The sequence below is a fragment of the Suricata suricatta genome, chromosome 16 (genome assembly GCF_006229205.1).
Source record: "Suricata suricatta isolate VVHF042 chromosome 16, meerkat_22Aug2017_6uvM2_HiC, whole genome shotgun sequence".
NCBI lineage: Eukaryota > Metazoa > Chordata > Mammalia > Carnivora > Herpestidae > Suricata > Suricata suricatta.
Window position 1 is genome coordinate 532,997 of NC_043715.1, and position 24,754 is coordinate 557,750.

Genomic DNA, 24,754 nt, shown 5'->3' on the forward strand with positions numbered 1-24,754 from the left:
TGCAGCCTCTCAGGGGCTTCGCCCACATGGCTGGGTAAGACTGTGTTGGCCCTTTGTGTTCAACATTGTCTTGTGATTCCCTTTTCCTGGGGAAGATGTTCATTGTTCAGTGACCGCACACCGAGCTCTTGGGAGGAGGCCTGTTGGTGTGAGTCGCTCCATTGTCCTCGTGAAGAACGGGAGTGAAAAGAGGTGGGGACAGTGGTTTGGGGCCCAGCGCTGGAGGTGAGGGGACTGCGGATGCAGACCTCGGCACCAGCTCGGTCCCTGCGCGCCTCCTGCTGTTTGTCAGGCTCCCCACGGAGCGCACGGTGGTTCAGGCCCCAGGCCCGGGAGAAGCGAAAGGTCATCTGATGGGGTAGTGTGTCCAGAAAGCCGCGCTTGGAGTGGGCGGGGCCCGGCCTTCTGGAGGCTGGCCGTCCAGTGTAGACCCCGCCTGAGTTCTGTTTGTGAGCAGTTAGCTTCCAGCCAGGTCCATACGGGGTCACTTCGAGTGGGGACGGCTCCCAGAGGTGGGCGTAGTGCCCCTCTGGTGTTGCGTGTGAGCTGTGCACGCAGGGAGAGCAAGCTTTTCTCTGTTGCCCGTGTGGTCGTGGTCACAGCCCTGGGCGCTGAGGCTCTTCCCTGCGGTTTCCAGTTCATCTTCACCCTCACACTGCCTCTTCCCCTCAGGCCTGAGTCCCTGTGCTAGTGGAGAACTTGGTTACCTGGTTCTTTGTTACCGTTTTTAGGGCATATTTGCTAGTACCTCTCTAGAAGTGAAAGCAGTGACTCAGTGTTGCTGGCTGGAGGGGTCTCTGTGTGCCCCCATACTTGGTTTAATTGCGCTTTGCAAATACGGTGGGTTTTACGATTGAAGGTTTTGGCAACCCTGCATGGAGCAAGCCTACTGGCACCTTTTTCCTAACAGCACCTGCTCACCCCGTGTCTGTGTCATGTTTCGGTAATTCTTCCAATATTTCAGACTTTTCCCCGATTTTTGTTGTTGCTGTGGTTGCAGTGACCTGTGACCAGTGGCCTTTGATGTTAGCGTTGTGACCGTTTTGGGGCACCAGGACCCGTGCCTCGGAAGACCACGGAGTTGGCTGATGCCCGTGTGTTCTGACTGCTCCACCGCCCCGCCGGCCCCCCGTCTCTCCGTCTGCCCAGGCCCCCTCTTTCCTGAGCCGTGATGTTCCTGAAAGGAGCCCAGCTAGCACCTGCGATGGCCTCTCGTGCGTACGTGAAAGGAAGTCTCCCGTCTCTCACTTGGAATAAAAAGCCAGAAATGACCAAGCTTGCTGAGTGAGGAAGGCAGTCAGAAGCTGCTAGACCAGGAACTAGGCCTCTCGAGCCAGATGTCAGCTGAGTTGTGAACACAAAGGAAAAGCTCCTGAAGGGCGGAACCGCGCTGCCGCAGGGAGCGCACGGTGTCGAGAAAGCACAGCAGCCTTGCTGCGGGTCCGGAGCCGGTTTTAGCGCCAGGAGAGAAGTGTGAACCGGGCCCGCACTCCTGCCAGCCAGCACCTAGCCCAGAGCAGGGCCCGACTCTTCGGTTCCATGAAGGCCGGGAGAGGTGAGCGAGTGCGGGAGGAAGGTGTCAAGGCGTCGGAGAGCGAGGTCTGAGGAGAGAGGCCTTCGGCACAGCGTGACGGTGCGCGGCTGGCACAGGAGGCGGAGACCAGTGGGGAAGGCGGCCGGCTGCGGTGCACAGCAGGGCTGCAGTGTCGCCGACGCAGCCCTCTCCGTCCAGCGGGTCGGTGCCTGGCTTCCCAGCCTCAGCCTGCAGGCGGGCCCTCCTGTTAGGTGACCTGCAGTGGGAGCCGGTGCTCGTCGACCGTCCTCTCAGCCCGGGGCACAGTCCCTCACGAGTCGTGCTCCGTGAATGAACAGCGAGGCCTGGCTGACAGCACGTCTGGTTACAGCCCGGCTCACTGCACAGCTTAAGCCCCCGTTGAGACCTACCACTCGGGAAAAACGATTCTTTTCGAAATGTGAAAGCGCATTGACCGCGCGCCTGGGCGCACCAGGAGCTCTGACGGGGAGGTGCAGCGGGACCAGTGCTTCCCTGGAGCACCCTGAGGGCTCAGGACTTGGGTGGGGGGGCCCCCGCAGATGACAGGAGACCAGAGGGCTGGGATTAGAAGTGGGGCCCAGAGATGGGACCAGGTCGTGTGATCTCCTGATAAGACTTGAACAGAGGACGAGTGGCTTCTAGCAGAGGAACAAGAAGGTGGCCTCTTGGGATTGAATCCAGTCGTGGCGGGGCTGCCGGGAAGGTGGTGGGAATGCCGACAGGGTGTGGGCATTAAGTACACTTAGCTGGTCCGAGAGAGGTCCCACTCCAGGTCTGAAAGGGGCTCGGAGGGCATGTCAGGCAGTGGCGCCTGCTGCAGAGAGATGGTTGGTCCGTGAGGATCAGGTTCTGGTGTGGCCGGGACACGAGTCCTTGTGAAGGGGCTGTGCCAGCTTTGGCAGGACACGTCTTCCAGATGGGGCGTCGTGACCCGCCGTGTCTTGGGTAAGCAGTTCTTCCCTCTCCCCATCACAGAAAGGCGGTCTCCATTGCCTTCTGAAAACTGGGTACTTTTTGCCTTTAATGTTTCCCAGGTTAGTGTCTTGTGAGGCGGGGAGCCGCTGTGCACAGTCGCCATGCGGCCGGAGTCAGGCCTCCTGCCCTGGGTAGGCCGCTCCTCGCTGGCAGACCTGCGGTGCTGCCTGTGTGCCCTCACTGTGGGGCCCTGCTGGGCGACATTCACCTGTCTTCACGTGCTGTAACCGGTGCTTGCAGGTGCCTAGAAATGCAAGTGACTTGCGCACGATCAGTTCATATTTTGTATCCAAGAACTTCTCTTTCTATAGATGCGAAAATGATGGATGGACTCAGGCCACTAGAATGTGTGCGGGTCACTCCCAGTGACCAGGGGCGTGTCGGACTCCGTAGTCCCTGGTCTTAGCTTGCAGCATGTTGGTCATCAGGAAAGTACCCTGGCCACAGTGTGGCCGTGCACTGTGGCTGCGCGTCGCAGCGGGCACAGAAGGGAGGCGAGCACACGGGAGGTGTGAGGTGCGGCAGGACAGTGAGTCGGCGAGGCCTGGGTCGGAGGGCGCGAGTTTGACATGCCAGTTAGATACGCTGCGTGAAGCTGGTCACAGGAGTGAGGTCTCGCGAGAGATGGCCAGACTTGAGATCTACGATTTGGGGGAGCTGTTGGTTCAGAGGTGACAGTGGCCGTGGGAGGTTACTGGGCACCAGGCGTGGGAGGAGGGGACGGCATAGAGCAGGGGTGCCGCAGGAGGGGGCGACAGCCTCTGTGGCCCTGCTGGTTGTTGGAAACGTCACAGGGAAGGAATCAGGTGTTAAGGCAAACGTGTTGGACTTTTTGCAGCTTTTCACTTTTATTCTGTGTTGTAGGGCACATAGCACCTTCCTTAACTCATGGTATGAGGGCTTGGTCCCCCCTTCCCTCCCAGTTTATAAACGGAGAGTTCTTAGTTTAGAAACAAGATTTGCCTTAAGATTTTGTTGTTGTTGGTCCTATGTCTTTAATTATGGGCTTCTCCTCAAGGAATCGAACATGGTTTATGTCACTGTTTTAAAAATGGTAGCCAACAAGTTGAGTTAGATTTGTGTAGATGTGAGTTTTGTTTATGCTGTTCCTTCCTTGCATGTCAGTTTTAGGAACCTGGGGACGAGTGCTCAGTTTATTGACTGTTACCATCTTTGGTTTAGAAAAAATTTTTTTAATGTTTGTTTATTTTTGAGAGACAGAGCATGAGCGGGGGGACGAGCAGAGAGAGGGAGACACAGATTCTGAGGCAGGCTCCAGGCTCCGAGCTGTCCACACAGAGCCTGATGTGGGGCTCAAGCCCACACACCTTTAGATCATGACTTGAGCTGAAGTTGGATGTGTAACTGATTGAGTCACTGAGGCACCCCGCCATCTTTGGTTTAAATGAAGCTACTTTGAGCCCCACTTTACAGTCCCCTCCCCCGTCTCTTTTAGAGTATGGTTGATAAAGGTACATTAAATTCAGAATTTTGTTCAGTTAGAGCTAGCAACTAAATTCAGTCCACCTAAGAGCAAAACAGAACTTTGTAAAGGAGTACTATTTGGGGCACCTGGGTGTCTCAGTCGGTTGAGCATCAGACTTTGGGTCAGGCCATGATCTCATGGGTCATGAGGTTGAGGCCTGCATCAGGCTCTGTGCTGTCAGCGTGTAGCCCACTCTGGATCCTCTGTCTCCTTCTCTCTCTGCCCCTTCCCCACTTGGGCTTTCTCTCTCTCTCAAAGATAGATAAAACCTTAAAAAAAGGACCATTTTTAACCCTTATTTTAAGATGTCTCAATTGACAATTTGCTAATTACTTAAGATAATCATAGTAATTAAATGAAACAGATACGTGATCCACCCTATCCGGTCCGTAAGCACCTTGCACTGAATTGGCAGCATTGGAAATAATTATTTTAATTCTGAAGGACGTCCGCTTAAAGGCATATTCGTTTTTTTTTTTAAATGTTTTATTTATTTTTGATACAGAGCGAGACAGAGCATGAGAGGGGGAGGGTCAGAGAGAGAAGGAGACACAGAACTGGAAGCAGGCTCCAGGCTCTGAGCTAGAGTTCAGCGCAGAGCCCGATGCGGGGCTCGAACCCACGAACCCACCAACGTGAGATCTGACCTGAGCCGAAGTCGGAGGCTTAACCGACTGAGCCACCCAGGCGCCCCTTAAAGGCATATTCTGACGGTCACTCCAGAAAGAGGCTCTGGCCGCCCTGACGCTCATGCATTTGGATCTAAATTTCAGTTCCTCCGTTTCAGCTGCTGTCGTCTCCCTCTTGCCGAGTGACCGTCCCGCTTTGTGCTCTCCTGGCACCCAAGGCGGCTGCTGTGTGAGACTCCTGTTGATCATCTACCAGGAAAGAAACTTGAGTTTTAATAGAGGAAAAGTTCACTCCACTTTTCGTAACGGAGAGTTGCCTCCTTTGGTTGGGGTGTCTCCTGGCCGTGTGGGGGAGGCTATCTGGGGACGTGCCAGGGTCCCTGCTTGGCAGCAGAATGCACCACGGAAACGGCCCAGCTGTGCTACTAGAGTGCAGTTGTCCTGGAAATTCGAGGAGCTCTACCCACCGAGGGCGTTGCTAGCGTATTGAGCTAAATGCAGAAATGGAGGTGAGGCAGGCATGTTATTCCTTGAGCTGACAAAACTGAAAGTGCGTTGGTCTGTAAAGGGACGGTGACTGCAGGCCGGAAAGTGGGCGCTGGGCCCCAGCAGATGGCCTGCTGAAGGGGGTCAGCACACCGGCGCCCACACCCGCCAGCTCACCTGCACGGGCCCTGCGGCCCTGAGTTCTCGCACACATCCGTGCGGTCTTCAGGGGCCCCCCAAACCCCGGGCCCTGCGGCCCTAGGTTCTCGCACACATCCGTGCGGTCTTCAGGGCCCCCCCAAACCCCGGGCCCTGCGGCCCTGAGTTCTCGCACACATCCGTGCGGTCTTCAGGGCCCCCCCAAACCCCGGGCCCTAACAGTAGGAAACGCTTCTTCACACATTTGATCTCTAGAATCCAGAAGATTATAGAGTCTCCTCCTCAGATGTCAGGTGTGGTGTGGCCTCGAGAGTCCGGTTTTGCCCGTCTGCGTTCCACCTTTTTATACGTAAGGGTTAGATCCTGTCCAGCAGAGCAGGCTTGGACCCAGGAGACCTCTGTCGTGGGGAGTGGGGGCAGCAGAGGCCGCACGCCCTGTGAGGCCAGGGGCAGCCTGCTCCTCCTGGGACGGGACGGCACCTTGGTGGCTCTGGGGGCTCTTGTTTCTCTGCCCTGTTCCTTCCTCAGAGGAGGCCTTGCAGCTTCCGGAGGGAAGGCAGTCAAGAGCGCTCAAGCTCCAGGGGCACTGCTCTCTGCTGATTGTTTCCACAGTCGCACAGTTGGGGGTTTGGGTGGGATAGTGGGACCAGGTCGTGATCCCTTCCCAAAAACAAGTTTACCGTCGTCACCCCCAGAGACACAGACCTGGAAACATTATGGGGGTAGAAATCTGGAGGAGGTAAATCACAGGTGATTTGAGTCTCTGAGACTCAGCAGGTTTCTCCTTCCGCTTCTGTTTCCGTCTAGTGGGTGGGACAGGGCAGTGGGGGGTCCACGTTCCTGGAAGCCTCTGCGTTCGGAGGTCAGCGGTCAGTGTCGGTGTGGGTGGTTAAAGAAAAGAGCCAGTGAGCATTCCTGCCCGGCACTAATCCCAAACCTCTCTCTGGCCCTTTTCCAAGTTTGGCTGTTTTCTGTGCCGTCCTTGTGGGCTGAGCACCCTCCCTCCCCATTCGTCCCTGTCTCTCCCTTGCTGCTCCTTGAGGGAGGTCTTTGAACTTGACAGGTCAATCTTGCTTGAATTGGGACAAGTGAGTGATATAGATATTGACAGATATATAATTTTTAATGTTTATTTTATTTTTGAGATATAGAGAGCACGAACAGGGGAGGAGCAGAGAGAGAGAGAGAGGGAGGGAGAGGGAGACACAGACTCCGAAGCAGGCTCCAGGCTCTGAGCTGTCAGCACAGAGCCCTGACACAGGGCTCAAACTCATGAACCGTGAGATCATGACCTGAGCTGAAGTTGGACGCTCAACCGACTGAGCCATGCAGGCACCTGTGGTATTTCTTTTCCTTTTGGTAATAATATATTTTGAAATCTTTGTATGTGGCGGTAAGGTGGAAAGTGGTTTGTAACTTGGCACAGAGAAGGGTTTCTACACTGTCAGGAAGCCGTAACTCTCAAGGAGAAATCGGACACCTAAATGTACTAATTTGGGGCCCCTGGGGCTCAGTTGGCTAAGCAGTGGGTGTGTTCTGTGTGACCCGGTGACCCTGGGTCTCGTGCTGGGTGCTCTTTAGCACCTCCTTTACTTGGGAGGTGAGTGCAGTGGCTGCTCTGTAGTATGAGGGGGAGGGGCACTTAGGGAAGGTCTCCCGAGGCGGCAGCAGGGTCTGAAAATAGGGGCCAGTGCCTGTCCACTCTGGGAAAGTGGTGGGCGGTGGGGTCAGGTTGGTGGGAGGCAACCAGTTTAAAATCAGCTGCCAGTGGGTGCCAGAGGCACTGGGGTGCTTAGCACGGGCAGCTGCCTGCAGTTGTGTCTTTGTGCATCTTTTTTTTTTTTTTGTTTATCTATTTATTTTGAGAGAGAGAGAGAAAGAGAGAGAGCGAGCGCGGGGGTGGGGAAGAAGGAGACAGAGACTCCCAAGCAGGCTCCATAGCTGTGAATGCAAAGCCTAATGTGGGGCTCGAACCCACAAAACGTGAGATCATGAGCTGAGCCGAAATCAGGAGTTGGTGCTTAACCTCCTGAGTCCCCCTGTCTGTGTGTGTGTCCTGCATTGTGGTGTTGAATGTCTCTCACTCTGGGTGTGAGAATTTGAAATTTAAGGGCGAACATACTTCTTGTTAGCGCAGTGACTCCCATAGGTAGGAGAGAGGTGATTCGGACATGCCAAGTTCACTTCTGAGTGTGGGGAATGAGTTGGAGTAGAGATAAAGAAGTTGTCTTGATAACGGAAGTGAAGAAACACGGACACTGCTGTTAGGGCAGTGGGGAGGAGAGTGTGTTGAGAAGCTGGAAGTGACAGAACTTGTCAGGTGACTTTTGAGGGAGAAGGGGACAACAAGCTTCTGGCTTGGAGGATTGTCTAGACGCTGGAACCCGGACCCAGGGCAGAAACACAGAGGTCACAGCCGCCGGGGTGGCGGGGCGGCGGGGGGGGGGGACGTGTGCACTGCACTGCGCCTGCGGGCGTGTCTGTGATCTGGCTGGACTTTGAGAGTTGAGCGGGGAACTCGGAGTTGGAGAAATGGGAGGGATTTAGCGGCACGGGTATTAGAGCCACAGAGGCAGATAGGGTCGTCCAGGGAAAGGGGGAACCACGTTCATTGCTGCGTGTCATCCTTGGGCGGGGGCCGTGCTGGGGAGCCACGTTTTCCGGAGCAAGCGGAGGAGGGAATCTAGCTCGTGAAGCGGGGTGTTAGTAGAGTTAGGGAGCGAGTCCTGCGAGAAGGGGGCAATTGGTCAGGGTGAGCGGCAGCCCCACTCCGGGTGTAGACGGAGGGCGGTGTAGACAGAGGGTGGAGCTGGCCTGCCCTGATGTTTGAGGCGTCAGCATGTGAGGTGGGGTCCTGTGTGCCCGGCAGGTGTGGCTGCCCGGGGGCCTGAGCGTGATCCTGATTTTGAGGCCGACGTTCAGCCATTTAGAACCTGGTTTCTCATTAGAAAAACGGACAGGTCCTGTTTCGGGAAGGTTGTCATGCGGTAAGTGGGGTGCTGGGAGGGCACAGCACAGGTTGGTGGCAGGATGCACAGGGCCGCCGTCCGGCGCGGCAGAGCCCACCCGCGAGGGACCTGAGTACCCTGGAGTGTCACCGTGCAGGCTCTTGGGCAGGCGTGCTTTCACTTGTCTTCTGGACTTCACCTAGGCTGCTCCCGAATTCTGCGAATAAATCCTAACCAAAAAGCAGACCTGAGTGGGAGTTCCTGGGGTTGGATGTTGTGTTAACGGGAGGACAGAGTTGGGTGTGAATCTGCTGGCCTGGAGTTTGCAAAAGCCTCAGATGGGGCTTAGCAGCCCTTGCTGGCCTGCCACCTCTCACTGTCCCGTCAGGTCGGGGGGTGGGGGGGTGGGGGCAGGCCCTGCACTTATGGTCTGAGAGCAAGTCGACAGAGGGGAGTCCGGTCAGCACAGGCTGACGTGAAGATTTCTGGGTAGGGTGCTGGGGTGGGGGTGGGGCCAGTTGGTGACGCGTCCTGACTCTTGGTCTCAGCTCAGGTCATGATCTCACAGTTTGTGAGCGCGAGCCCCGAGTTGGGCTCTGTGCCTACAGTGTGGAGCCTGCTTGGGGTTCTCTGTCCCTCTCTCCCATTCATGCTGTCCCTCCTCAAAATAAACAAACTTAAAAACATTAAACATTACAAAGATTTCCATATAGAAATTGGAAAAGAAGGGCAACTGGATGGCACAGTCAGTTGAGGGTCTGATTTGTGATTTTGGCTCAGGTCCTGATCTCATGATTCATGAGTTCAAGCCCCTGCTTGGTTCGTGTTCGTGTTCTGTCTCTCTGTCTCTCTTTCTCTTTCTCTGTCTGTCTCTCATCGCTATCATAATAAATAAATTTAAAAGGAAATTGGAAAAGATAACATGCAAAGATTAACTCCCCTTTGTTTGTAATTGGTTCTGATGATGTCCCTCTCCTTCCACGGGCTGGACCTCAGGAGAAACCCTGCTTCCAGGTAGTGGACACACCTGCGGGGCTGCGGTGCGGAGCACCTGTTAATAGGTTACTCATTCCACAGACGCTTCCTGAGCTTTGTCCTCATTACACGAGGGGGTGGGGTGGGGAGCTGGGAATTGCCAGCTTCTGCTCTGTCTCCAGCCCGAGGGCGGAGGGCACAGAGCCCTGCGCTGCCCCCACTGCTGTGCGCTGTTTGCTCCTTTGTCCTGGAAGTCGAGCTTATCGAAGTACTGCAGTGGGTTCATATTCTTGATGGAAAGAATACATTTAAGGAAAGGAGTGTATTTTTCTTTTTTAAGATTTTATTTTTAACTAATCTCTGCACCCAATTTGGGGCTCAAACTCATAACCCTGAGATTGAGTCTCGTGCTCCACTGACCCCCTGGGGGGTATATTTTTAAAGGAAACAATGTTATGTTGCATACTGAAGAATCTTAAACTTTTAGAACTAAAGAGGCTTGAGAGTCCTCAGATCTTAGTCCCCTTGTTTTATAGGTGGATAGTCTGAGGAGCGTTTCTCTCTAGTACTTAAAAAATAATCCTTTTAGGAAAAAAATCCGGAAAACTTTTATAGTTCTAAAAGTTGTACTAGATAGGACGTATAAAGGAAAGTATTTTTAAAAGATGTTTATTTTTGACAGAGCAAGGGAGGGAGGGGCAGAGAGAAAATTCCAAGGAGGCTCCTTGCTGTCAGTGCAGAGCCCGGTACAGGGGCGTGAACCCACACACCATGAGATCATGACCTGAGCCGAAACCAAGACGGAGCCCTCCTGCCCGGCCTCCGCCCCCGGCACCCCTGGAGGACAGCATGTTGTAATTCCACGGGAATCTGTCCGTCCCTTCATTGAGTGCTGCCGTCTGTGTCCTGCCGTCCGGGAACACTGCGTTTTCTGCTTACGTAGGTCATCTTTAACGCCTTATGGCAGTGAGTTGTAGTTTTCAGTGTGCAAGTCTTCCTCCTCTTTAGGTCAGTTTGTCCCTAAATATTTTATTTTTTTGATGGTGTTGTAAATGCGTTTTCGTCATTTCCTTTTCAGATTTTTCATTGCTAGTGCATATACAGCTGATTTTTTATATTGATCTTGCATCCTGCAGCCTGCTGTGTTGTGCTAATTTTTTTTCTATGAGTGTTTTGTATATTCTTCGGGCTTTATGTCCCTTTTTCAAGGTGAATTTTCTAGCTGCATAACCCCATTTAGTTCAGGCTTTTGGTGTGTCTGGTGGAGGTGGGTTTGTGTTTCCTGTCTGTGTCCCTGATGTGGTTGGTGTGTGGCTTCTGTTAGGTCTGTCACTGCAAGTCTTGTCTGTCTCACGTGGGTCCCAGGGGTGGGAGGAGAGAGCACTTGCGCAGAACGAGTGGAGCTCGGCCCGACTCTGCTCCTGTTGAGCAGACAGGTGGTGCCCAGTGCCCTGTAGCGCGTCCTCACTTGTTCGTTTTGGGAAGCGCTGGGAGAGAGCGCCGATAGCAGTGAGGGAGCGGGCGTGTTGTTGGAGCTTCACGCCAGGGAAGCGAAGCAGTCACCGCCCGGATTTCTGTTCTCTTTGTACTTCGTTGCCCGCGACCCTGTCATAAAATGGCGAGGGCAGCAGCGGGCTCCGGAGATGGGCAGGCGCCAGCATATTCATGTTTCTTTTGAGTTTTGCCCTTAGAACGTGCCACCGATCTGGAATTCGGCGGGTTTGCTAAGAGCTGCAGAGACTGGCACAGTTTCCTGACCCAGAGCGTCAGAAGAGCCGTTTCGTGTCTCCATTAGTCAGGATTTTAGCGTGTGCGCGCGCACGAGTCTGAGAGCCTGCCCCTCGCGGCGGCGCAGCTTGCGGAGGGCGAGCCCGGGGCTGGGGGCCTGGGCCGCGGCGGCTGGGTGGGTCCGCACGGCGCTCCCGGTCACTCTCTGCTTTGAGTCCACGCTTTGGTTCTTCCGACTTTGCAGAATTACCCGGTTTTTGGTCTACAGGGTTTCGCTTTTTTTATTTTCCTTATGGCTATGCATTTGTTTATTTTAAAAACTCATTTTCAGGGCGCCTGGGTGCCTCGATCAGGTTAGCATCTGACTCTTGATATCAGCTCACGTCACCACCTCCCTGTTCCTGATGTTGAGCCCCGAGTCAGGCTGCGCTGAGCGTGGAGCCTGCTTGAGGTGCTCTTGCTCTCTCGCTCTGCGTGTGTCTCTGGCTCCGTGTCTCTCTGTCTCTGTCTCTCATAGCCCTCCCCCAGTTGTGCGCTCTCATAATAAGTATAAAGAATCGGTGTCATTTTTCTTACACGGATTGTACACATCAGGCTTCAGCACTGGTGAGTCTTGCCTTGTGCACACCGCCAGTCCCGGGGGGGGGCGGGGGGCGCATCACGCTGTTGCTTCAGACGGATTCTCCATGAGGCCATGCGTCATGCTGGCCTTGCCCTCAGACGGTGGGCCCAGCCCCATCTGTTGAAGGCTTCGCCTGCCTCTCCCCTCTGGCAGTTGCCCACCCGCTGTGTGAACACTGGCGAGTCACGTCTCCTCGGGCCTCGGGGGGGGGGGGGGGACCCACAGGTCTGCAGGGGAAGGTGCGGTCCCGGCACATCTCTCCGATCCAGACCGGAGCCTGGCGGTGGTGGCGGCGGTTTCGACGTGAACGTGTGTGCGCGCTCCAGTTCCACGGAATGTTTCTTCCATGTGTGCTCCTCAGAAATGGGGTTCCGCTGTCAGGGCGCATGAATATTCTGGAGGCTTTTAATTTGTGTTGTCTTCCAGAAGTAATTGGGTTAATTACCAACGTAGTTTCCCTTAGAATGACAAGACTTTGAGACCAGGATTTAGGAGACCTGGGTGGTCTCTCCAACTTTGAATTCCCTGCATAACCACAGACACCCGACCCTGGTTTGGTTCCTTATTTGTCTAATGGCAGTTGGATCTGCCGCCCTTGCGCTCTGCCCTTCAGGGGGCTTGTGACCGTATCCCGAGCCGGTCTGGTTGTCACAGCCGGGGTGGGGGGGGTGCTGCTGGCATCTGGTGGGCCCAGGGTCAGGACTTCTAGTCAGCACCCCCAGTGTCCAGGACACAGAGGTGACCCAGCCTTGAATGCCAGTGCTGCTGAGTTTGTGACACCTTGGATTAAGAAAACCTCAATTTTCTTCACAACTGTAATGGTAGATACTATTATTTGCTGTATTCCTGGTGTAGGCATTCAACATGCATTCTGTGTTCTGGAACTGTCTTTTTTTTTCAATGTTTATTTTGTTTTTGAGAGAGAGCACAAACAGGAGGATCAGAGAGAGAGAGAGAGAGAGAGAGAGAGAGAGAGAGAGAGAGAGAGAATCTGAAGCAGACTCCAGGCTCTGATTTGTCAGCACAGAGCCTGACGTGGGCGGGGCTCAAAGCCAGGAACCACAAGATCATGACCTGAGCTGAAGTTGAAGTTGGATGCTTTACCGACTGAGCCACCCACCCGCCCCCTGCAATTGTCTTCATAAGAAAATTGAACAGCTTAATCATACACTTGTTGCTTTTCAACAAAACCAAGCCGTGTAGTGCGCTGGAATCTGCTCTTCCGTGTTGTGTTTACTAGTGCTTGAGGTGCGAGCCTGCTTTGAGAATCCCCCGCAGGAGCGCGGGCCGGACACTCAGATGGCCCGCACCCGGGCAGGGGGTGGGGTGGGGTGCGGTGGGCTGGTGGGGCGTGCCGGCGCTTGCCGGTCCGAGAGAGCCTTGCCCCCCCCAGCGGCGGGCCCGCACTGTCTCCATGCCTCTGATGTGTTTGGAGACCCAAGAGAGTGTGTTGTTCTGATGGGGTGTGGGAAGAAGGTTGTGAATGAGTCGTGGTTTTTTTATTGTTGTTGCTGTCTTGTTTTATTGTTGCAGGTCTCAGAGCCCCCCCAGGAGATGATATAGTTTTATTCAGAATAGGTTTCCTCATGATACTGTGCTGTGATCTCTCCTTTTCTTACTGCCAAGGATACAGTGGCCACTTGGTTTATTTGCCAGGGTTGGGGCCCCCAGGTGGGGGCTGAACACAGGGTGAGGGGCACCAGGTGCTGTGGGAGGCCAGGGAGGCGGGTCCTCGGGGCTTTGTGAGCCAGAGGGAGAATCTGCGTCGTCTTCTGACTGCGACAGGGGTCCACAGAAGGTGCAGAGTGCAGGACTTTGACAAAGGCTCAGTAATTGTGAGATTTCTGTCAAATTCCATGCAGAGAGAATGGGTCCCTCCAAGGTCCCAGTCCTGAAGCCCTGTCTCCAAGGAGACTCATAGGCTCCTGAGGGTTTTTGCCTTAACCTGCCTCTCTGGGCGCTGCTTTCCAGGAAAAACCACTGAGAACAGAGGTTCCTGCTTGGCCAGTGCCGGAAGCACATCATCAAGCGAGAGCCCCTTTCCGGGGCCCGTTCTCCCGCTGTGATCCCCGCCAGCCAGACGCTCATCTCCGAACCTTCTGTTGTCTCTGTGGTGCAGGGACATGAAGGAGGGGCGTCGGGAGTACGTGCTTGCTCTGGGGAGACTGGGATTGGACACAGAGCTGAGGCCGCGACGGTCGAGCTGACATGCCCCTCTCGTTTCAGAACGTGCCCAGCGCTGCTCGGGGACGCGCCCTGTTGGACCGCACACACAGTCTTCATCGGCGTCAGCTTTCAGCTATGGAATCGGTAAATATTTTATTGCATTGCCATTCGTTTGTTTGTTATTTTCCTTCATTTGTAAGAAGGGGGATGAATCATGCTGGACTTCCACGGTGGCCTTCAGGGCCTCAGTGCTGCTGGCCGGGTGTCTGGGCCTCGCCCTGGACCGCACTCGGATGGGAGGTCTCGGAGCTCTGGTGGGGAGCTGTGGGCTGATGAACGGCCCTGCGGTGTCGCAGTGAGACAGTTCTGTGGAGCCCAGGCTGGTGGCCTGGCCTGTGAAGGGGGGTTATTTCTGTTCAACCTCTTTAGTTTTGATGGATTGATTGAGAGCCTGAGCAGGGGAGAGGGGAAGAGGGTGGGGGAGAAAGAGGGAAAGAATCTCAAGCAGGCTCCACACGGAGCATGGAGCCTGACGTGGGGCTCGATCCCACACTCCTGGGGTCATGACCAAACCTGAAATCAAGAGTAAAGCTCACCAGACTGGGCCACCCAGGGGCCCCTGCTCAGCCTCTTTATCTAAAGTGCTCTATGCTCAAGGGGTCTGGAGACCCTTGGGACCCTGTCCTGACTGCTTCGTTTTGTGCTCTGTGTGCATGGCATGAACACTTGGTGTGAAGAAGGGCTTTTGGAGTCAGAACTGTCCCTTTCTCTGGGCGAAGCTGTGGGAGCCTGGCTGTGCTCGGGTCTGGTTCCCGTGTGTCTGGGCAGCTCCCGGCGGCATTGCTGGGGTTCAGAGGCCAGCCTGTGCGGTTGGTGGGTAAGGAATGTGGTCTTCTCCAGGCTGCCCTGCTGGCGTGGCTCCTTCTGGGAATCGCTGGCAAGGTTTGGAGAGGAGGGCCAGCTGCGTGCCTACAGACCCGGGGGCGCGGTGTGGCGGAGCGTCTGCTGCTCTGGGACGGGCCGCCCGCCGCCGCCCCCCCCCCCCCCCCCCCGGGACGTGTTGCGCTGGCAGGCAGTTTAGTTCCTCTGATGCACAGATAGATAATGGTTGGGAAGAAAACTCTTGGTTGGTTTTAGGGTCTCATACCTGCGCCAGGCGTGAGCGTCTCCACGCAGACCATCCAGAGACTCGTTAGCCATCTTGCATCGTCGTTCCTAGCAGCCAGGAAAGAGGCCGTTCCCTTAGTCTGACAGAATCCATCCTTTATCTCCACCGTCACTGAATCAGGCTGTGTGGACGCTTCCTGGCCTGTCCCTTTGACTTGACCAAAGTATTTCCTTGGAAATGGTGATGAGGTTTGACGGCACGGGAATCTTGGATGACCCTAAAGTAGGCCTGGAACTGTCTTCTCTCAATCTGCAGGATGGTTAGCGGTTAGGAAGAAGCCAGTGTGGCCAGTGGATTGGTGATCAGGTGGGGCGCTGGGGAGCTCTGTGACCCCCGGGGGTGCCCCCAGGGTAGTGTCCTAGGATGTGCGTGGTCATCACAGGCAGTGGAGCAGCCACGGAGACACGAGCACAGGAGAGAAGGAAAAGCTGCGGTCAGAGGGAGAACCAGACCCACTCACACCGGGCGGTGGGGGGGGGGGGGGCAGAGCTCTGTGTTTGTTTGAAAACTGTAATATTGGTCTTAATTTATAATGAGGAAAAAGGAAAGGCCGCTTAAATTAGGTTCTTAGTGATTATTTGGTGATTCAGATACTGCATTTCCTGATTAAAAGAAAATAAGTTACTAGCAACTCTTAGCCGACATATTCTTGGGCTGGTCTGGCGGTGTGGTGTTAACGGGGCGGGGGGGGGGTTAATATTTGGAAGGTTTTCAACATCAGGAGGATTGACTTTTTTGCCCACATCACAAAAATAACCCAGGGTGTCTCATGCCGTTTACGGCTTTTGTGAGCCATAAACAGGTAATATTGATTGTAGTAGTCTTTTAACGAAAGTCCACTTAAAAACAAGACTAGGGTTGGGACTGAACTAAGACGAAGGCTCCTGCTGACCGGAGGTGTTGCGGGGGCCGTGGGGGGGGCCAGGCCCCTCTTGGCGATCGGCCCCGGTGAGCCCGCAGCAGCGTGCCCTCCGTGACCGGTCCTGGAAGCAAAAGGCGGAATTTGAAAACTAGAATGATTGTATAGGCGCTCTCCTAATTTTTCACTGTTATTCACATCATTCATCAGGGTTCATTTCGACCCCCCTCAGGTGGACGGTGAGCCATTTGGGTCAGATGGGAGAAGAGGCGCATTGAGTCCTGTCGTGTGCCGTTCGGATGGGTCCCGGGCTGGTCGTGCGCGGCGCTGCTTCAGGCACGGCTCCGTTACTGGCTCCGAGACAGCCTGTGTGTGCCGGGCCGGCTGACCTGGCTCTGCCACCTTCTGGCTCCGGTTCCGGTGCGTGGGCCCCTCCTCCGCGGTGAGGTGGCATGGGGACACCCGTCTTAAAGATTTCTTCGGAGACGAAGCAGCGCTGTTGATGGGGTGAAGCTCCGTGAACACGCAGTCTCTGCAATAATCAGACACGTTTTCGTAAACCTTTCTTTAGTCTGAAACGAGTCTCGGCTGACAGCCCGTGTGATTCTTGCTTTGTTAACATCTTTCTTGGTAGAGGGTCCCGGCCTCTCCAGAGCAGGGCTGACATTGAAGTGGCTCTGGTGGCTCCCATGTCACCAGGGTAGGTGAGTGTGTGCACGTGGGTCAGACCTGTCTCCCGGCCCTGACCCCTGGCCGCGTGTGTAAGTCTTCTACTCATGCTTGCTGCCAGACAGGAGTTTGGAATTATGTTTCCAAAAACAAAATAATTTCTGGAAGTAGCATGTTGTAATAATAAAGGTAGTGGCTTTTAAAAAATATTATTTATTTTTGGGAAAGCACAAGTTGGGCAGGGGCAGGGAATCCGAAGCAGACTCTGGGCCGACAGGCTGACTGCAGCAAGCCCCGTGCGGGGCTCGAGCTCAGGAACTGCGAGGTCGTGACCCGAGCCGAAGTCTGGGGCTCAGCCCACTGAGCCCCCCAGGCGTCCCAAAGGTGTTTATATGAACAGAGGTGTAGAGTTTAATGATTTATACTTGTAGTTGAACATCTCTAAATAGAAAAAAATGATCTCTTTTTGACTTGCTGAGGCGTTGAACGTGCAAGGCATGGTCTCAGGTTCCCTGGGTGCGGCGCTGAGCTGGGCGCCCTGGGTAGGCAGGGCTCACCGTGGAGAGGTGCGCGTGGCTGACGCTCGGCCCTGCGGTCCCGAAAGCTCAGGGCTAGAACTCTTGCTCACGATAGAACCAGGTGCCCTCTGCCAGCTGTTCATGTGCTGGTGACACCAGGGACCCCACCTGAGCAGCAAGCTTGGAGGACACCCCTTCAGACCCAGAATGCTTTGCCATCTGGTATGGAAACAGTGAGAAGCTGTCTCGAGTTCGTGTGGTAGGAGTGGAAGTTCTTTTTGGTCTGGCTGTCTGCCCCGTGCTGCTTGGCCGTTGGGTGCAGTTCACGGTCACAGCACGTGTGGCCGCCGCCGTGGACTGCGGGCAGCGCTGGGCTGGATGTGCGGGTTGTGAGGAACTTGTAGGTCCTCATGCTTAATTCATTTGCTGTTTAAACAAAGAGGATTTGCTAGGGTTTAAAAATAGAGAACAAAGCACACTTTGCTTTGTGATCAAAGAAGTATGTTTAGCTAATTGTGCCAGTGTAATTTACTGAATTTTTTAGTATGATAAATTTTTATTGTATTTTTAGTTCTAGGGAATACCCTTTGACTAGGCTCCGTTAAACTCCATAAAAAGTAAGGAAGATCAGATGTCATTAGAACTAGATTTCATTAAACGCATGATTTTGGTTAGTGTGAGAATGAACAGTGTTCGTACACTTCTCCCCGGAGGCTCTTGCCCCCCTCCCCGACCACAGTGCTTGCTGACGGGCAGGACTTGGGCCTCTTGTTCCCAGACCCTTGGAGAGCTGGGAGAGTTCATGTGCCCAGGGCAGGAAGAGGACTTGGAAAGTAGGCAGGTCAGAGCCCAAGGGGGAAGGCCCAAGCCCGTGCCTGAGCCAGACCCCGACCCAGCTGGGAATTCTGCCTTTTGGGGCCTTTCCCTTCTGGGTGTTTCCAGCAGGAATGGACCCCGGGGCTCTGCCCCGAAGCACACCGTTGGGAGGCAGGCCCATAGACATACCGGTTTGGGCTCTGGGAAGGATTTCTGGGCAGTTTGTGGTAACTCATTTGTTGGTTATAAATTGCTATTATTTTCCTTCCATTTTTAGCTGTGAGGATTCTTGTGGAGCCAGTGTTTATTAATACCATCACATTTAAAAAATTTTATTTTATTTATTTATTTTTTTAAATTTATTTTTGAGAGACAGAGACAATGCAAGCAGGGGAGGGTCAGAGAGAGAGAGACACACACACAGAATCTGAGGCAGGCTCCAGGCTCTGAGCTAGCGGTCAGCACAGAGCCCGATGCGGGGCTCGAACCCACGAACTGTGAGATCATGACCTGAGGTGAAGCCGGACACTTAACCAGCTGAGCCACCCAGGCGCCCCAATACCATCACATTTTAAATCTCTTTAGATTTCCTCTGTGTGTTATACTTGAGGATGAAGAAAAATGCTTCTTTCCACCTTGGAGTAAGCACTCCCTAAGTTCTGTTAAAACTGAGCTGAGTTTTTCTTCCGACACAACGCTTGTCTCCCCTTCCTGCTGTGCCGGGCGCCCTGTAACACAGGGTGCCGGCTCCGTGCAGCGCGGAGTGGTCTGCTACAGGAAGTCCTGCCTGCGGCCCCGCCGGGGTCTTCATAAGGAGCTGGAGGGCCGTGACTGGGGAGGGCCTGCCTGCTGGGCCTGAGGAGAGCAGGTCTCCTGATGATCATTTGCATTGCCTGCTGGGAAAAGGAAGGTGGGGTAAAGGGCGGTGGTGGGGTTTGAAATGTGCAGCATTCTGAGTTTGAGATTGTGGTGTCCGGGTCAGCTGAGCCCGGCTATGTTCTCTCTTCGATGCCACTCAGGTGTCATGTCCCCCCCGCCCCCCCCCCCATACCACCCCCCCCATACCAAACGAGGGAAACCAGAAATGGAGCAAAGCCCTGGTCGGGGTAGCTGGCGTGAAAAGAAGGCAGGACAGACAAGTGGTCCTGCCTCTGGGTGTGTGCCAGCGAGCGCCCGAGGCTGAATGGCCGTGAACCTGTGGGCAGCCAAGGCTGCGGTGCGGCACCAGTACCGAGTCCTGAGCCCTGGGCCAGGCAGGTTCCCCCTCCTGTGCACCTCCCTCAAAGGCAGCCGGGTGTGGAGGCTGGGCAGGCAGAACATGTTGACTTTGGCAGTGGATGGCTGCCAGGACTTTGCTTGCAGTGTGACCCGGCGTGGAAGGCTCTGTTTCCAAACACAGGTGCACTGTGCATCTGTGCGCATTTTCTTTCTTGACACTGACCGTTCTCTTTCGTAGCTCTGTGTACCCTCCCCCTTCAGTGTCAGCTTGTATTTCCCTGCCTTGGGCCTGGGTTGAAGCTCCTTGGGCCTCAGAGGACATTCTGCTTGGGCAAAAGTAGGAAATGAGGTAAAGAAGTAAGGGAAATGGGAAAGGGTTCTTTGGAAATGAAATGACACTTTTCTTTTAAAGCTTTTGACTTTGTTGACCTTTTTTTAATGGATGGTTTGTTTCTTGGAAAAAATAAACCCTGGGTCCCTTGTCCACCTCTGAACATCAGAGGGGAGCAGCAGCTGTGTGAGCCCTGGGTATTTTGGAGGGCAGAAAGCAGAGCCAGAGCGGCAGGTGAAGGCTGCGTTTCCCCTCAGTGCCAGGCCTCTGTGGGGCCCCCGGGCGGGTGGGCAGCCTGCACCGGCTCCGCGGGCCTGGCGGGGTCCCCCCCCCATCCATGTCCTTCATGTCCTGGACGCAGGCAGTCTCCGTGGGGGCTCCGGGTGGGCGGGCAGCCTGCACCGGCTCTGCAGGCCTGGCGAGGCCCCCAGGGCTCCCCCCTCTGTCCATGTCCTTCATGTCCTGGACGCAGGCAGTCTCTTTACACTTCGTTCTTGTTCATTTTTTGTTAATAGGAGCCAGAGTTCTAAACATTGTATCCTGATGGTTGACAAAGGTGCTGCCCTGTAGACAGACGACCCCACGAGAATGTCACCTGGTGCTCAGGTGGCCGGGCTGGTCCGGAGCCTGTTCTGTGTTAACCTCGGCCCATAGCAGAACAGCATAAACTGTAAAGAATTGAGATAGAAATTGAGAATCGGGCTGACAGACGCCTGTTTCGGTGTGACCACGTTTGATTAAAGAAACCCTGCAGGGCTCTGGGGTGTGCTGGCCTGGAAACACCGTATTTTAAACTTCAGTGTTATAATTAAAACTTCCATTCTCATAAAAAGCAATTTCTGATCTCTTAAAGAGTCCATGGTCTAGCTCACCTCCCCCCACAGAGTGTGCCCCATCTCCTTTGTGCTTTTGCACTTTTGTGGGCAGAGTGACTTACAGGGGACCCGCGGGAATAGTGGCCACTGCTCAGGGAGAAGGGACAGAGACCGAGGGGGGCCCCCTGCGAGTGTTCGTGAATTGGGTGCTGCAGCCTGCTGGCTGGTCTTCAAACTGGGTTCCCAGAGCCAGTCTTTGGGCCTGAGTCCCGTGGACACAGACGTGTCGGGGGTAGACAACGGTTTGTAGTTGGGCCTAGGGCAGCGTAGCCAGAGAAACTCCATTTTCAGTGGTTCTTTAAGGAAAAGCTATGATCAGGTGTGTAGGCTCACATTTTAAAAAATCTCTTTTCTTCGAGTCCCCTGGCGCCTGGCCCTGTTTCCTGGGCCAGCCCGGGACTGTGGTTCAGGGCTCCTGTTCCAGGCCTCTCCTCGGAGCCACCTCACCAGACGCCAGGGGGCTCCTGTGTCCCCACCCCTGGGAGATACCACATTCAGAACACCTGCAGCTTCCAGTTACCCCCACTTCACATCCTTCCCCCACCACCACCCCTGCTTTATCATGGATTTTCGCAAGAAAATAGCATTTCCCACATTAAAAAATTTTTTTAAGTAAATTTTTTAAATGTTTGTTTACTTTTGAAGGAGAGAGAGAGAGAGACAGAGCGTGAGCAGGGAGGGGGGCAGAGACAGAGAGGGAGACACAGAATCTGAAGCAGGCTGCAGGCTCTGAGCTGTCAGCACAGAGCCTGACACGGGGTTTGAACCCATGAACCGTGAGATCATGACCTGAGCCGAAGCGGACCCTTAACTGACTGAGCCCCCCAGGTGCCCCTCTACATTTCCCCCTAAGATTCTAGGCCTCAGAGATGTTGAACAGTAGGATTTTCAAGGTTCTGCAGCTGGTCGGTGGCCGAAGAGTGTTGGAGTCTTGGGTCCGTACACGAAACGAGAGCTAGCGGTGTTAGCATCTGACGTTAGGGAGGTAGGAGGAAGCTGGGGGAAGGGACAAGGTGTTGGGGAGTCCAGGAAGGGAGGAAGCCGATGGGCTTGTAGCGGCTGCCTTTCCCGGAGACCCCTGGTCAGGCCGCGGGCACATCTGCTCATGTTTTGGGTCTGTGCGTGTCGGGGTGGGAGGGTGAGGTCTCATCCCCAGCACCTGCTGCTCCCAGGCTTTTACTCCTGGGTGGAATCGTTGCCCTTAAAATGGGCCAGGGGCAGGCTTAGTGAGACCTGGGTCCAGGGCGAGGCCCATTTCTAAAGGGTTCTGCTTGTCATCCTTTTCATTCTCTGTTGTCCAGGGACCTGGCTGCTGGGTCTGGCCTTTTCTGCCTGCTCGGGCCACTTACCAACGTGGTTGGCACTTTCCACACCTTTTCCCCTTGTCTCCGCCCATCTGACAGCCTGAGACAAGTGGACTCGGAAGGCTTGCCCCTGGCGTTTACATAAAGCAGCTGAGGCCTCCCCGGGCGGAGGACCCCGGGGCAGGCCTGCAGTGGTCCGTGCCCTGTGAGGTTTCCTGGCCACAGCTCACCCAGAGCTGGTTCGCCGACTGTGGGAACCCAGTGCTTTCGAACTGGAACCGCACCCTCAGAGCCTTGCCAGCTGGGGCTCTGGTCGCCCGCGTGCACATCTCCCGGGGCTCCTTGCTGTTGGCGTCCGGGGCCTGCGTGAGGAGGAGCAGCACCTCCACATGTGTCTGTAGCTGCTGGGGGACGACCAGGACTTGCCCGACACTGTCGATGACATCCTCGTCCAGACCTGATGACTGATCAGTCTGGCTTTTTTAAAAAAATCAGATGAAGATGGAGTGAGTTTCTCTGCTCTGTTTGTGCTGTCGGTGGCCCGGGGGCAGGGAGGGGGCCGGGCCAGTGGGGAGGCACGTGGCCATGGGCAGGCCTCCCCCGTCCCCTCCCCTCCCCTCCCCACGCTCCCTGCCACTGCCCCCGGAGTATGTTGGTCTTGGAACCGACTCTCTCCAGTGGGGCACAGCCTGGTGTCCTCGGCGGTGCTGGCTGAGCTCGGGGAGACGCCGAGGCCTGTCTTGTCGAAGGAGGTCTTTCTCCGGACGCTTCCTTGCAGGCGCGCGCTGCATCTCACCAGCCCCACGTCTGTCGTCCCTCCCCGAGCTCTCCTTGTCCCCTCTGTCCCCTGAGGTCCTGAGCAGTGGCGGCGCCTCTGTCTCCCTCACCGCAGCTCTCATTTATCCGTGACTCACGTCCTTCCGGGGCGCAAACTTCTGTTTTGCCTCCAGGACTGCCTTCAGGAGCACTTCGGGTGGTTTGTAACTGGATTCTTTCTCTCCACCGTGGGGAGTGCCGGGGAGGTGGTCCTGGCCCTTGGTAACAAGCGTGTGCTCCTGCCTTTGTGTGAGGCCTGGGGACAGTGCTGTGGTCATAGTGTGGCCATAAGATGGGTCTGCCTGGAGGCCTCCTGCATGTGCTCTTGTCCAGAGAAGTGGGTCCTGAAGGGCTTCTGACTCATAGCACTAACCCCTTGCTGTGTGTTTATAATTAAGAAACAGAAACAAAGTGCGTAACTGGATTCAGGACCTTGGTGATTGGAGACCAGTTGAGGTTCACTGTGACGCATCTAGTCTATGGGGGAGCACAGGAGGGCTCAGCGCCCCCAAGTGACCGGGGTGTTGGGGGCCCCTGAGGACACTTTGGAATTCCAGTAGCATGTTTCCTGATAAGGAACCGAAGACACATATCTTGCCTGGAACATGATCAACTGTGTCCCCTGGAAGTGTGCTAGGCACGTCACTGCGTGATGTGATGCTCTGTCACTAGCTGTTTTGCAAAGGTCACTACCATGTATTTGTCTTTATTACCTAAGTAGAGCATCTATTGTAAGCTACTGAAAATTATTTGAGGGCACAGATTCTGGGGGGAACCTGCTCTGGGATTCATTTAGATACACCTGTGGGGACAGAGTACCTGGAGGAGTGAGCACCTCTCAATCTAGGGGTTGTGAGTTGGAGCCCCACGTTGGGTGTAGAGAAGACTGAATAAACTCTTACAAAAAAAAAAAAAAGACTGTGAGGAAATGCTGAAGGAGAGAAGTTCTGTTACGTTTTCCCGCCCACTGTGCCCGGGTGTCACCAGGCTGTCTGGCGGGGGGGGGGGGGGGTGGGGAAGCACCTGTTCTTGACCGTGACCCAGTCGCCTGGGGGGGGGGCACTATTAGATGCTGCTTTCCGATTTTGAGTTTTATTTAAAACGACACACCGCCTTTCTGGTGGTCCTGCCAAGGAGCTCACTTTGCCGGCCCAGAGGAAGCAGTGCCAGCCAGCGCTTGGCAGGGCTTTGACCTGGTGCCGTGTTCCAGGCTCTGGAACAGCCCCGCGGGGTTGGCCTGGGTGCTTCTGAAACAGCACGCTATGGGGGAGGGGGGCGTGGACTCAGAGATGCTGGTGGCTCAGGACAGGGACCTCAGGGCTGAGCGTGGCCTCCTGTTTGCCTCCGACCCTGTAACTAACTGACACTTTGTTCCTGAAGGGCCCCAGGGGTCCACGTGCGACGCTGTGCCTCTTCGTCCGTCACAGCCAAGGGGCCTCACGCGGGAGCACGAGGGGTTTGCGAGGCGGCATCTTCTCCCTCTTGGCTCCCTTCGTGTGGCCCGCGTGGTGTAGGCACACGGGTGTCTCGGGTGTCCGTGTTCTCAGGGCTGGGGCACCGCTTGCCCGCACATCTGTGCCGACGGCTGACTGGAGGACTCCTTTTCTTAGGTGACTATCCCCAGTGGGTCATGCTGCCCCCAGTGAGGCCAAGCCAGCTACCCCTCGCTTCTGGTCCTGTCATGGGTCTGGCTCCTGAGTGCTGTGTCCCTGCACAGCTCTGCCCCATGGTGTGCCCTGCAGCACGCGCTCCCAACCCTTTCTGGAGACCTCGGGCGTCAGTGCGTGCTCAGTGGACACTGTTGTTTGGGGAAGTACCCTCCCCCGTTTTTTTGGTTTTGCAAAATTTTATTAAGCAATAGTTGGAGAACTTTTATAACCTCAAATCATCAAGGACAAAAAGATTAATCTATCTCAATCATTTGGGGGCTCCTGGGTGGCTCAGGTCATCATCTCATAGTCTGAGTTCGAGCCCCATGTCAGGCTCTGTGCTGACAGCTCGGAGCCTGGAGCTGCTTTGGATTCTGTGTCTCCTGCTCTCCCTGCCCCTCACCCACTCACACTTTGTGTATCTCTCTCTCTCTCTCTCTCTCAAAAATAAATAAGCATTAATTTTTTTTAAAAAAACAGAATAATTTGAACAAATGACATCATTTTGATGGGGAAGTACTGTCTAAGCCACTGTCACCTACCTAATCCTGGCTGAGCATTGTCAAGGCCAACAAATGGTGGACTGAAATGTCGTTCAGTTTCCATGTAAAAGTGTGGGATCTTGGCTTCTCCTGAGGCGGCTCCCCCATGCAGCACAGACCTCCCAGGAAGCCAGACCAGTTGGTCCGGACAGACAGGCTCCGCGTTCCTGTAGGGCCAGCCCGAGACCCGCTAGCAGCAGGGCGCACGTGCTGGGTGCTAGCCAGTCCCCTGGGGCAGGGGGAGCGAGCGTGTCAGGTAG

General features: G+C 55.0%; 1 protein-coding gene across 7 annotated transcripts in view; it reads left to right on the top strand.

Moving 5' to 3' along the window:
* The window catches only part of ANKRD11 (ankyrin repeat domain 11), a 161,319-nt gene that overhangs the window by 45,084 nt on the left and 91,481 nt on the right, over window positions 1-24,754 (top strand). For 6 of the 7 annotated variants that reach the window (XM_029926072.1, XM_029926076.1, XM_029926083.1 and 3 more), the window contains exon 2: window positions 13,790-13,873. The gene's annotated coding sequence lies outside the window, so the exon portion shown is untranslated. Of the gene's footprint in view, window positions 1-13,687; window positions 13,707-13,789; window positions 13,874-24,754 lie in introns of those variants that run through there. The other variant, XM_029926073.1, reaches the window with a different exon arrangement.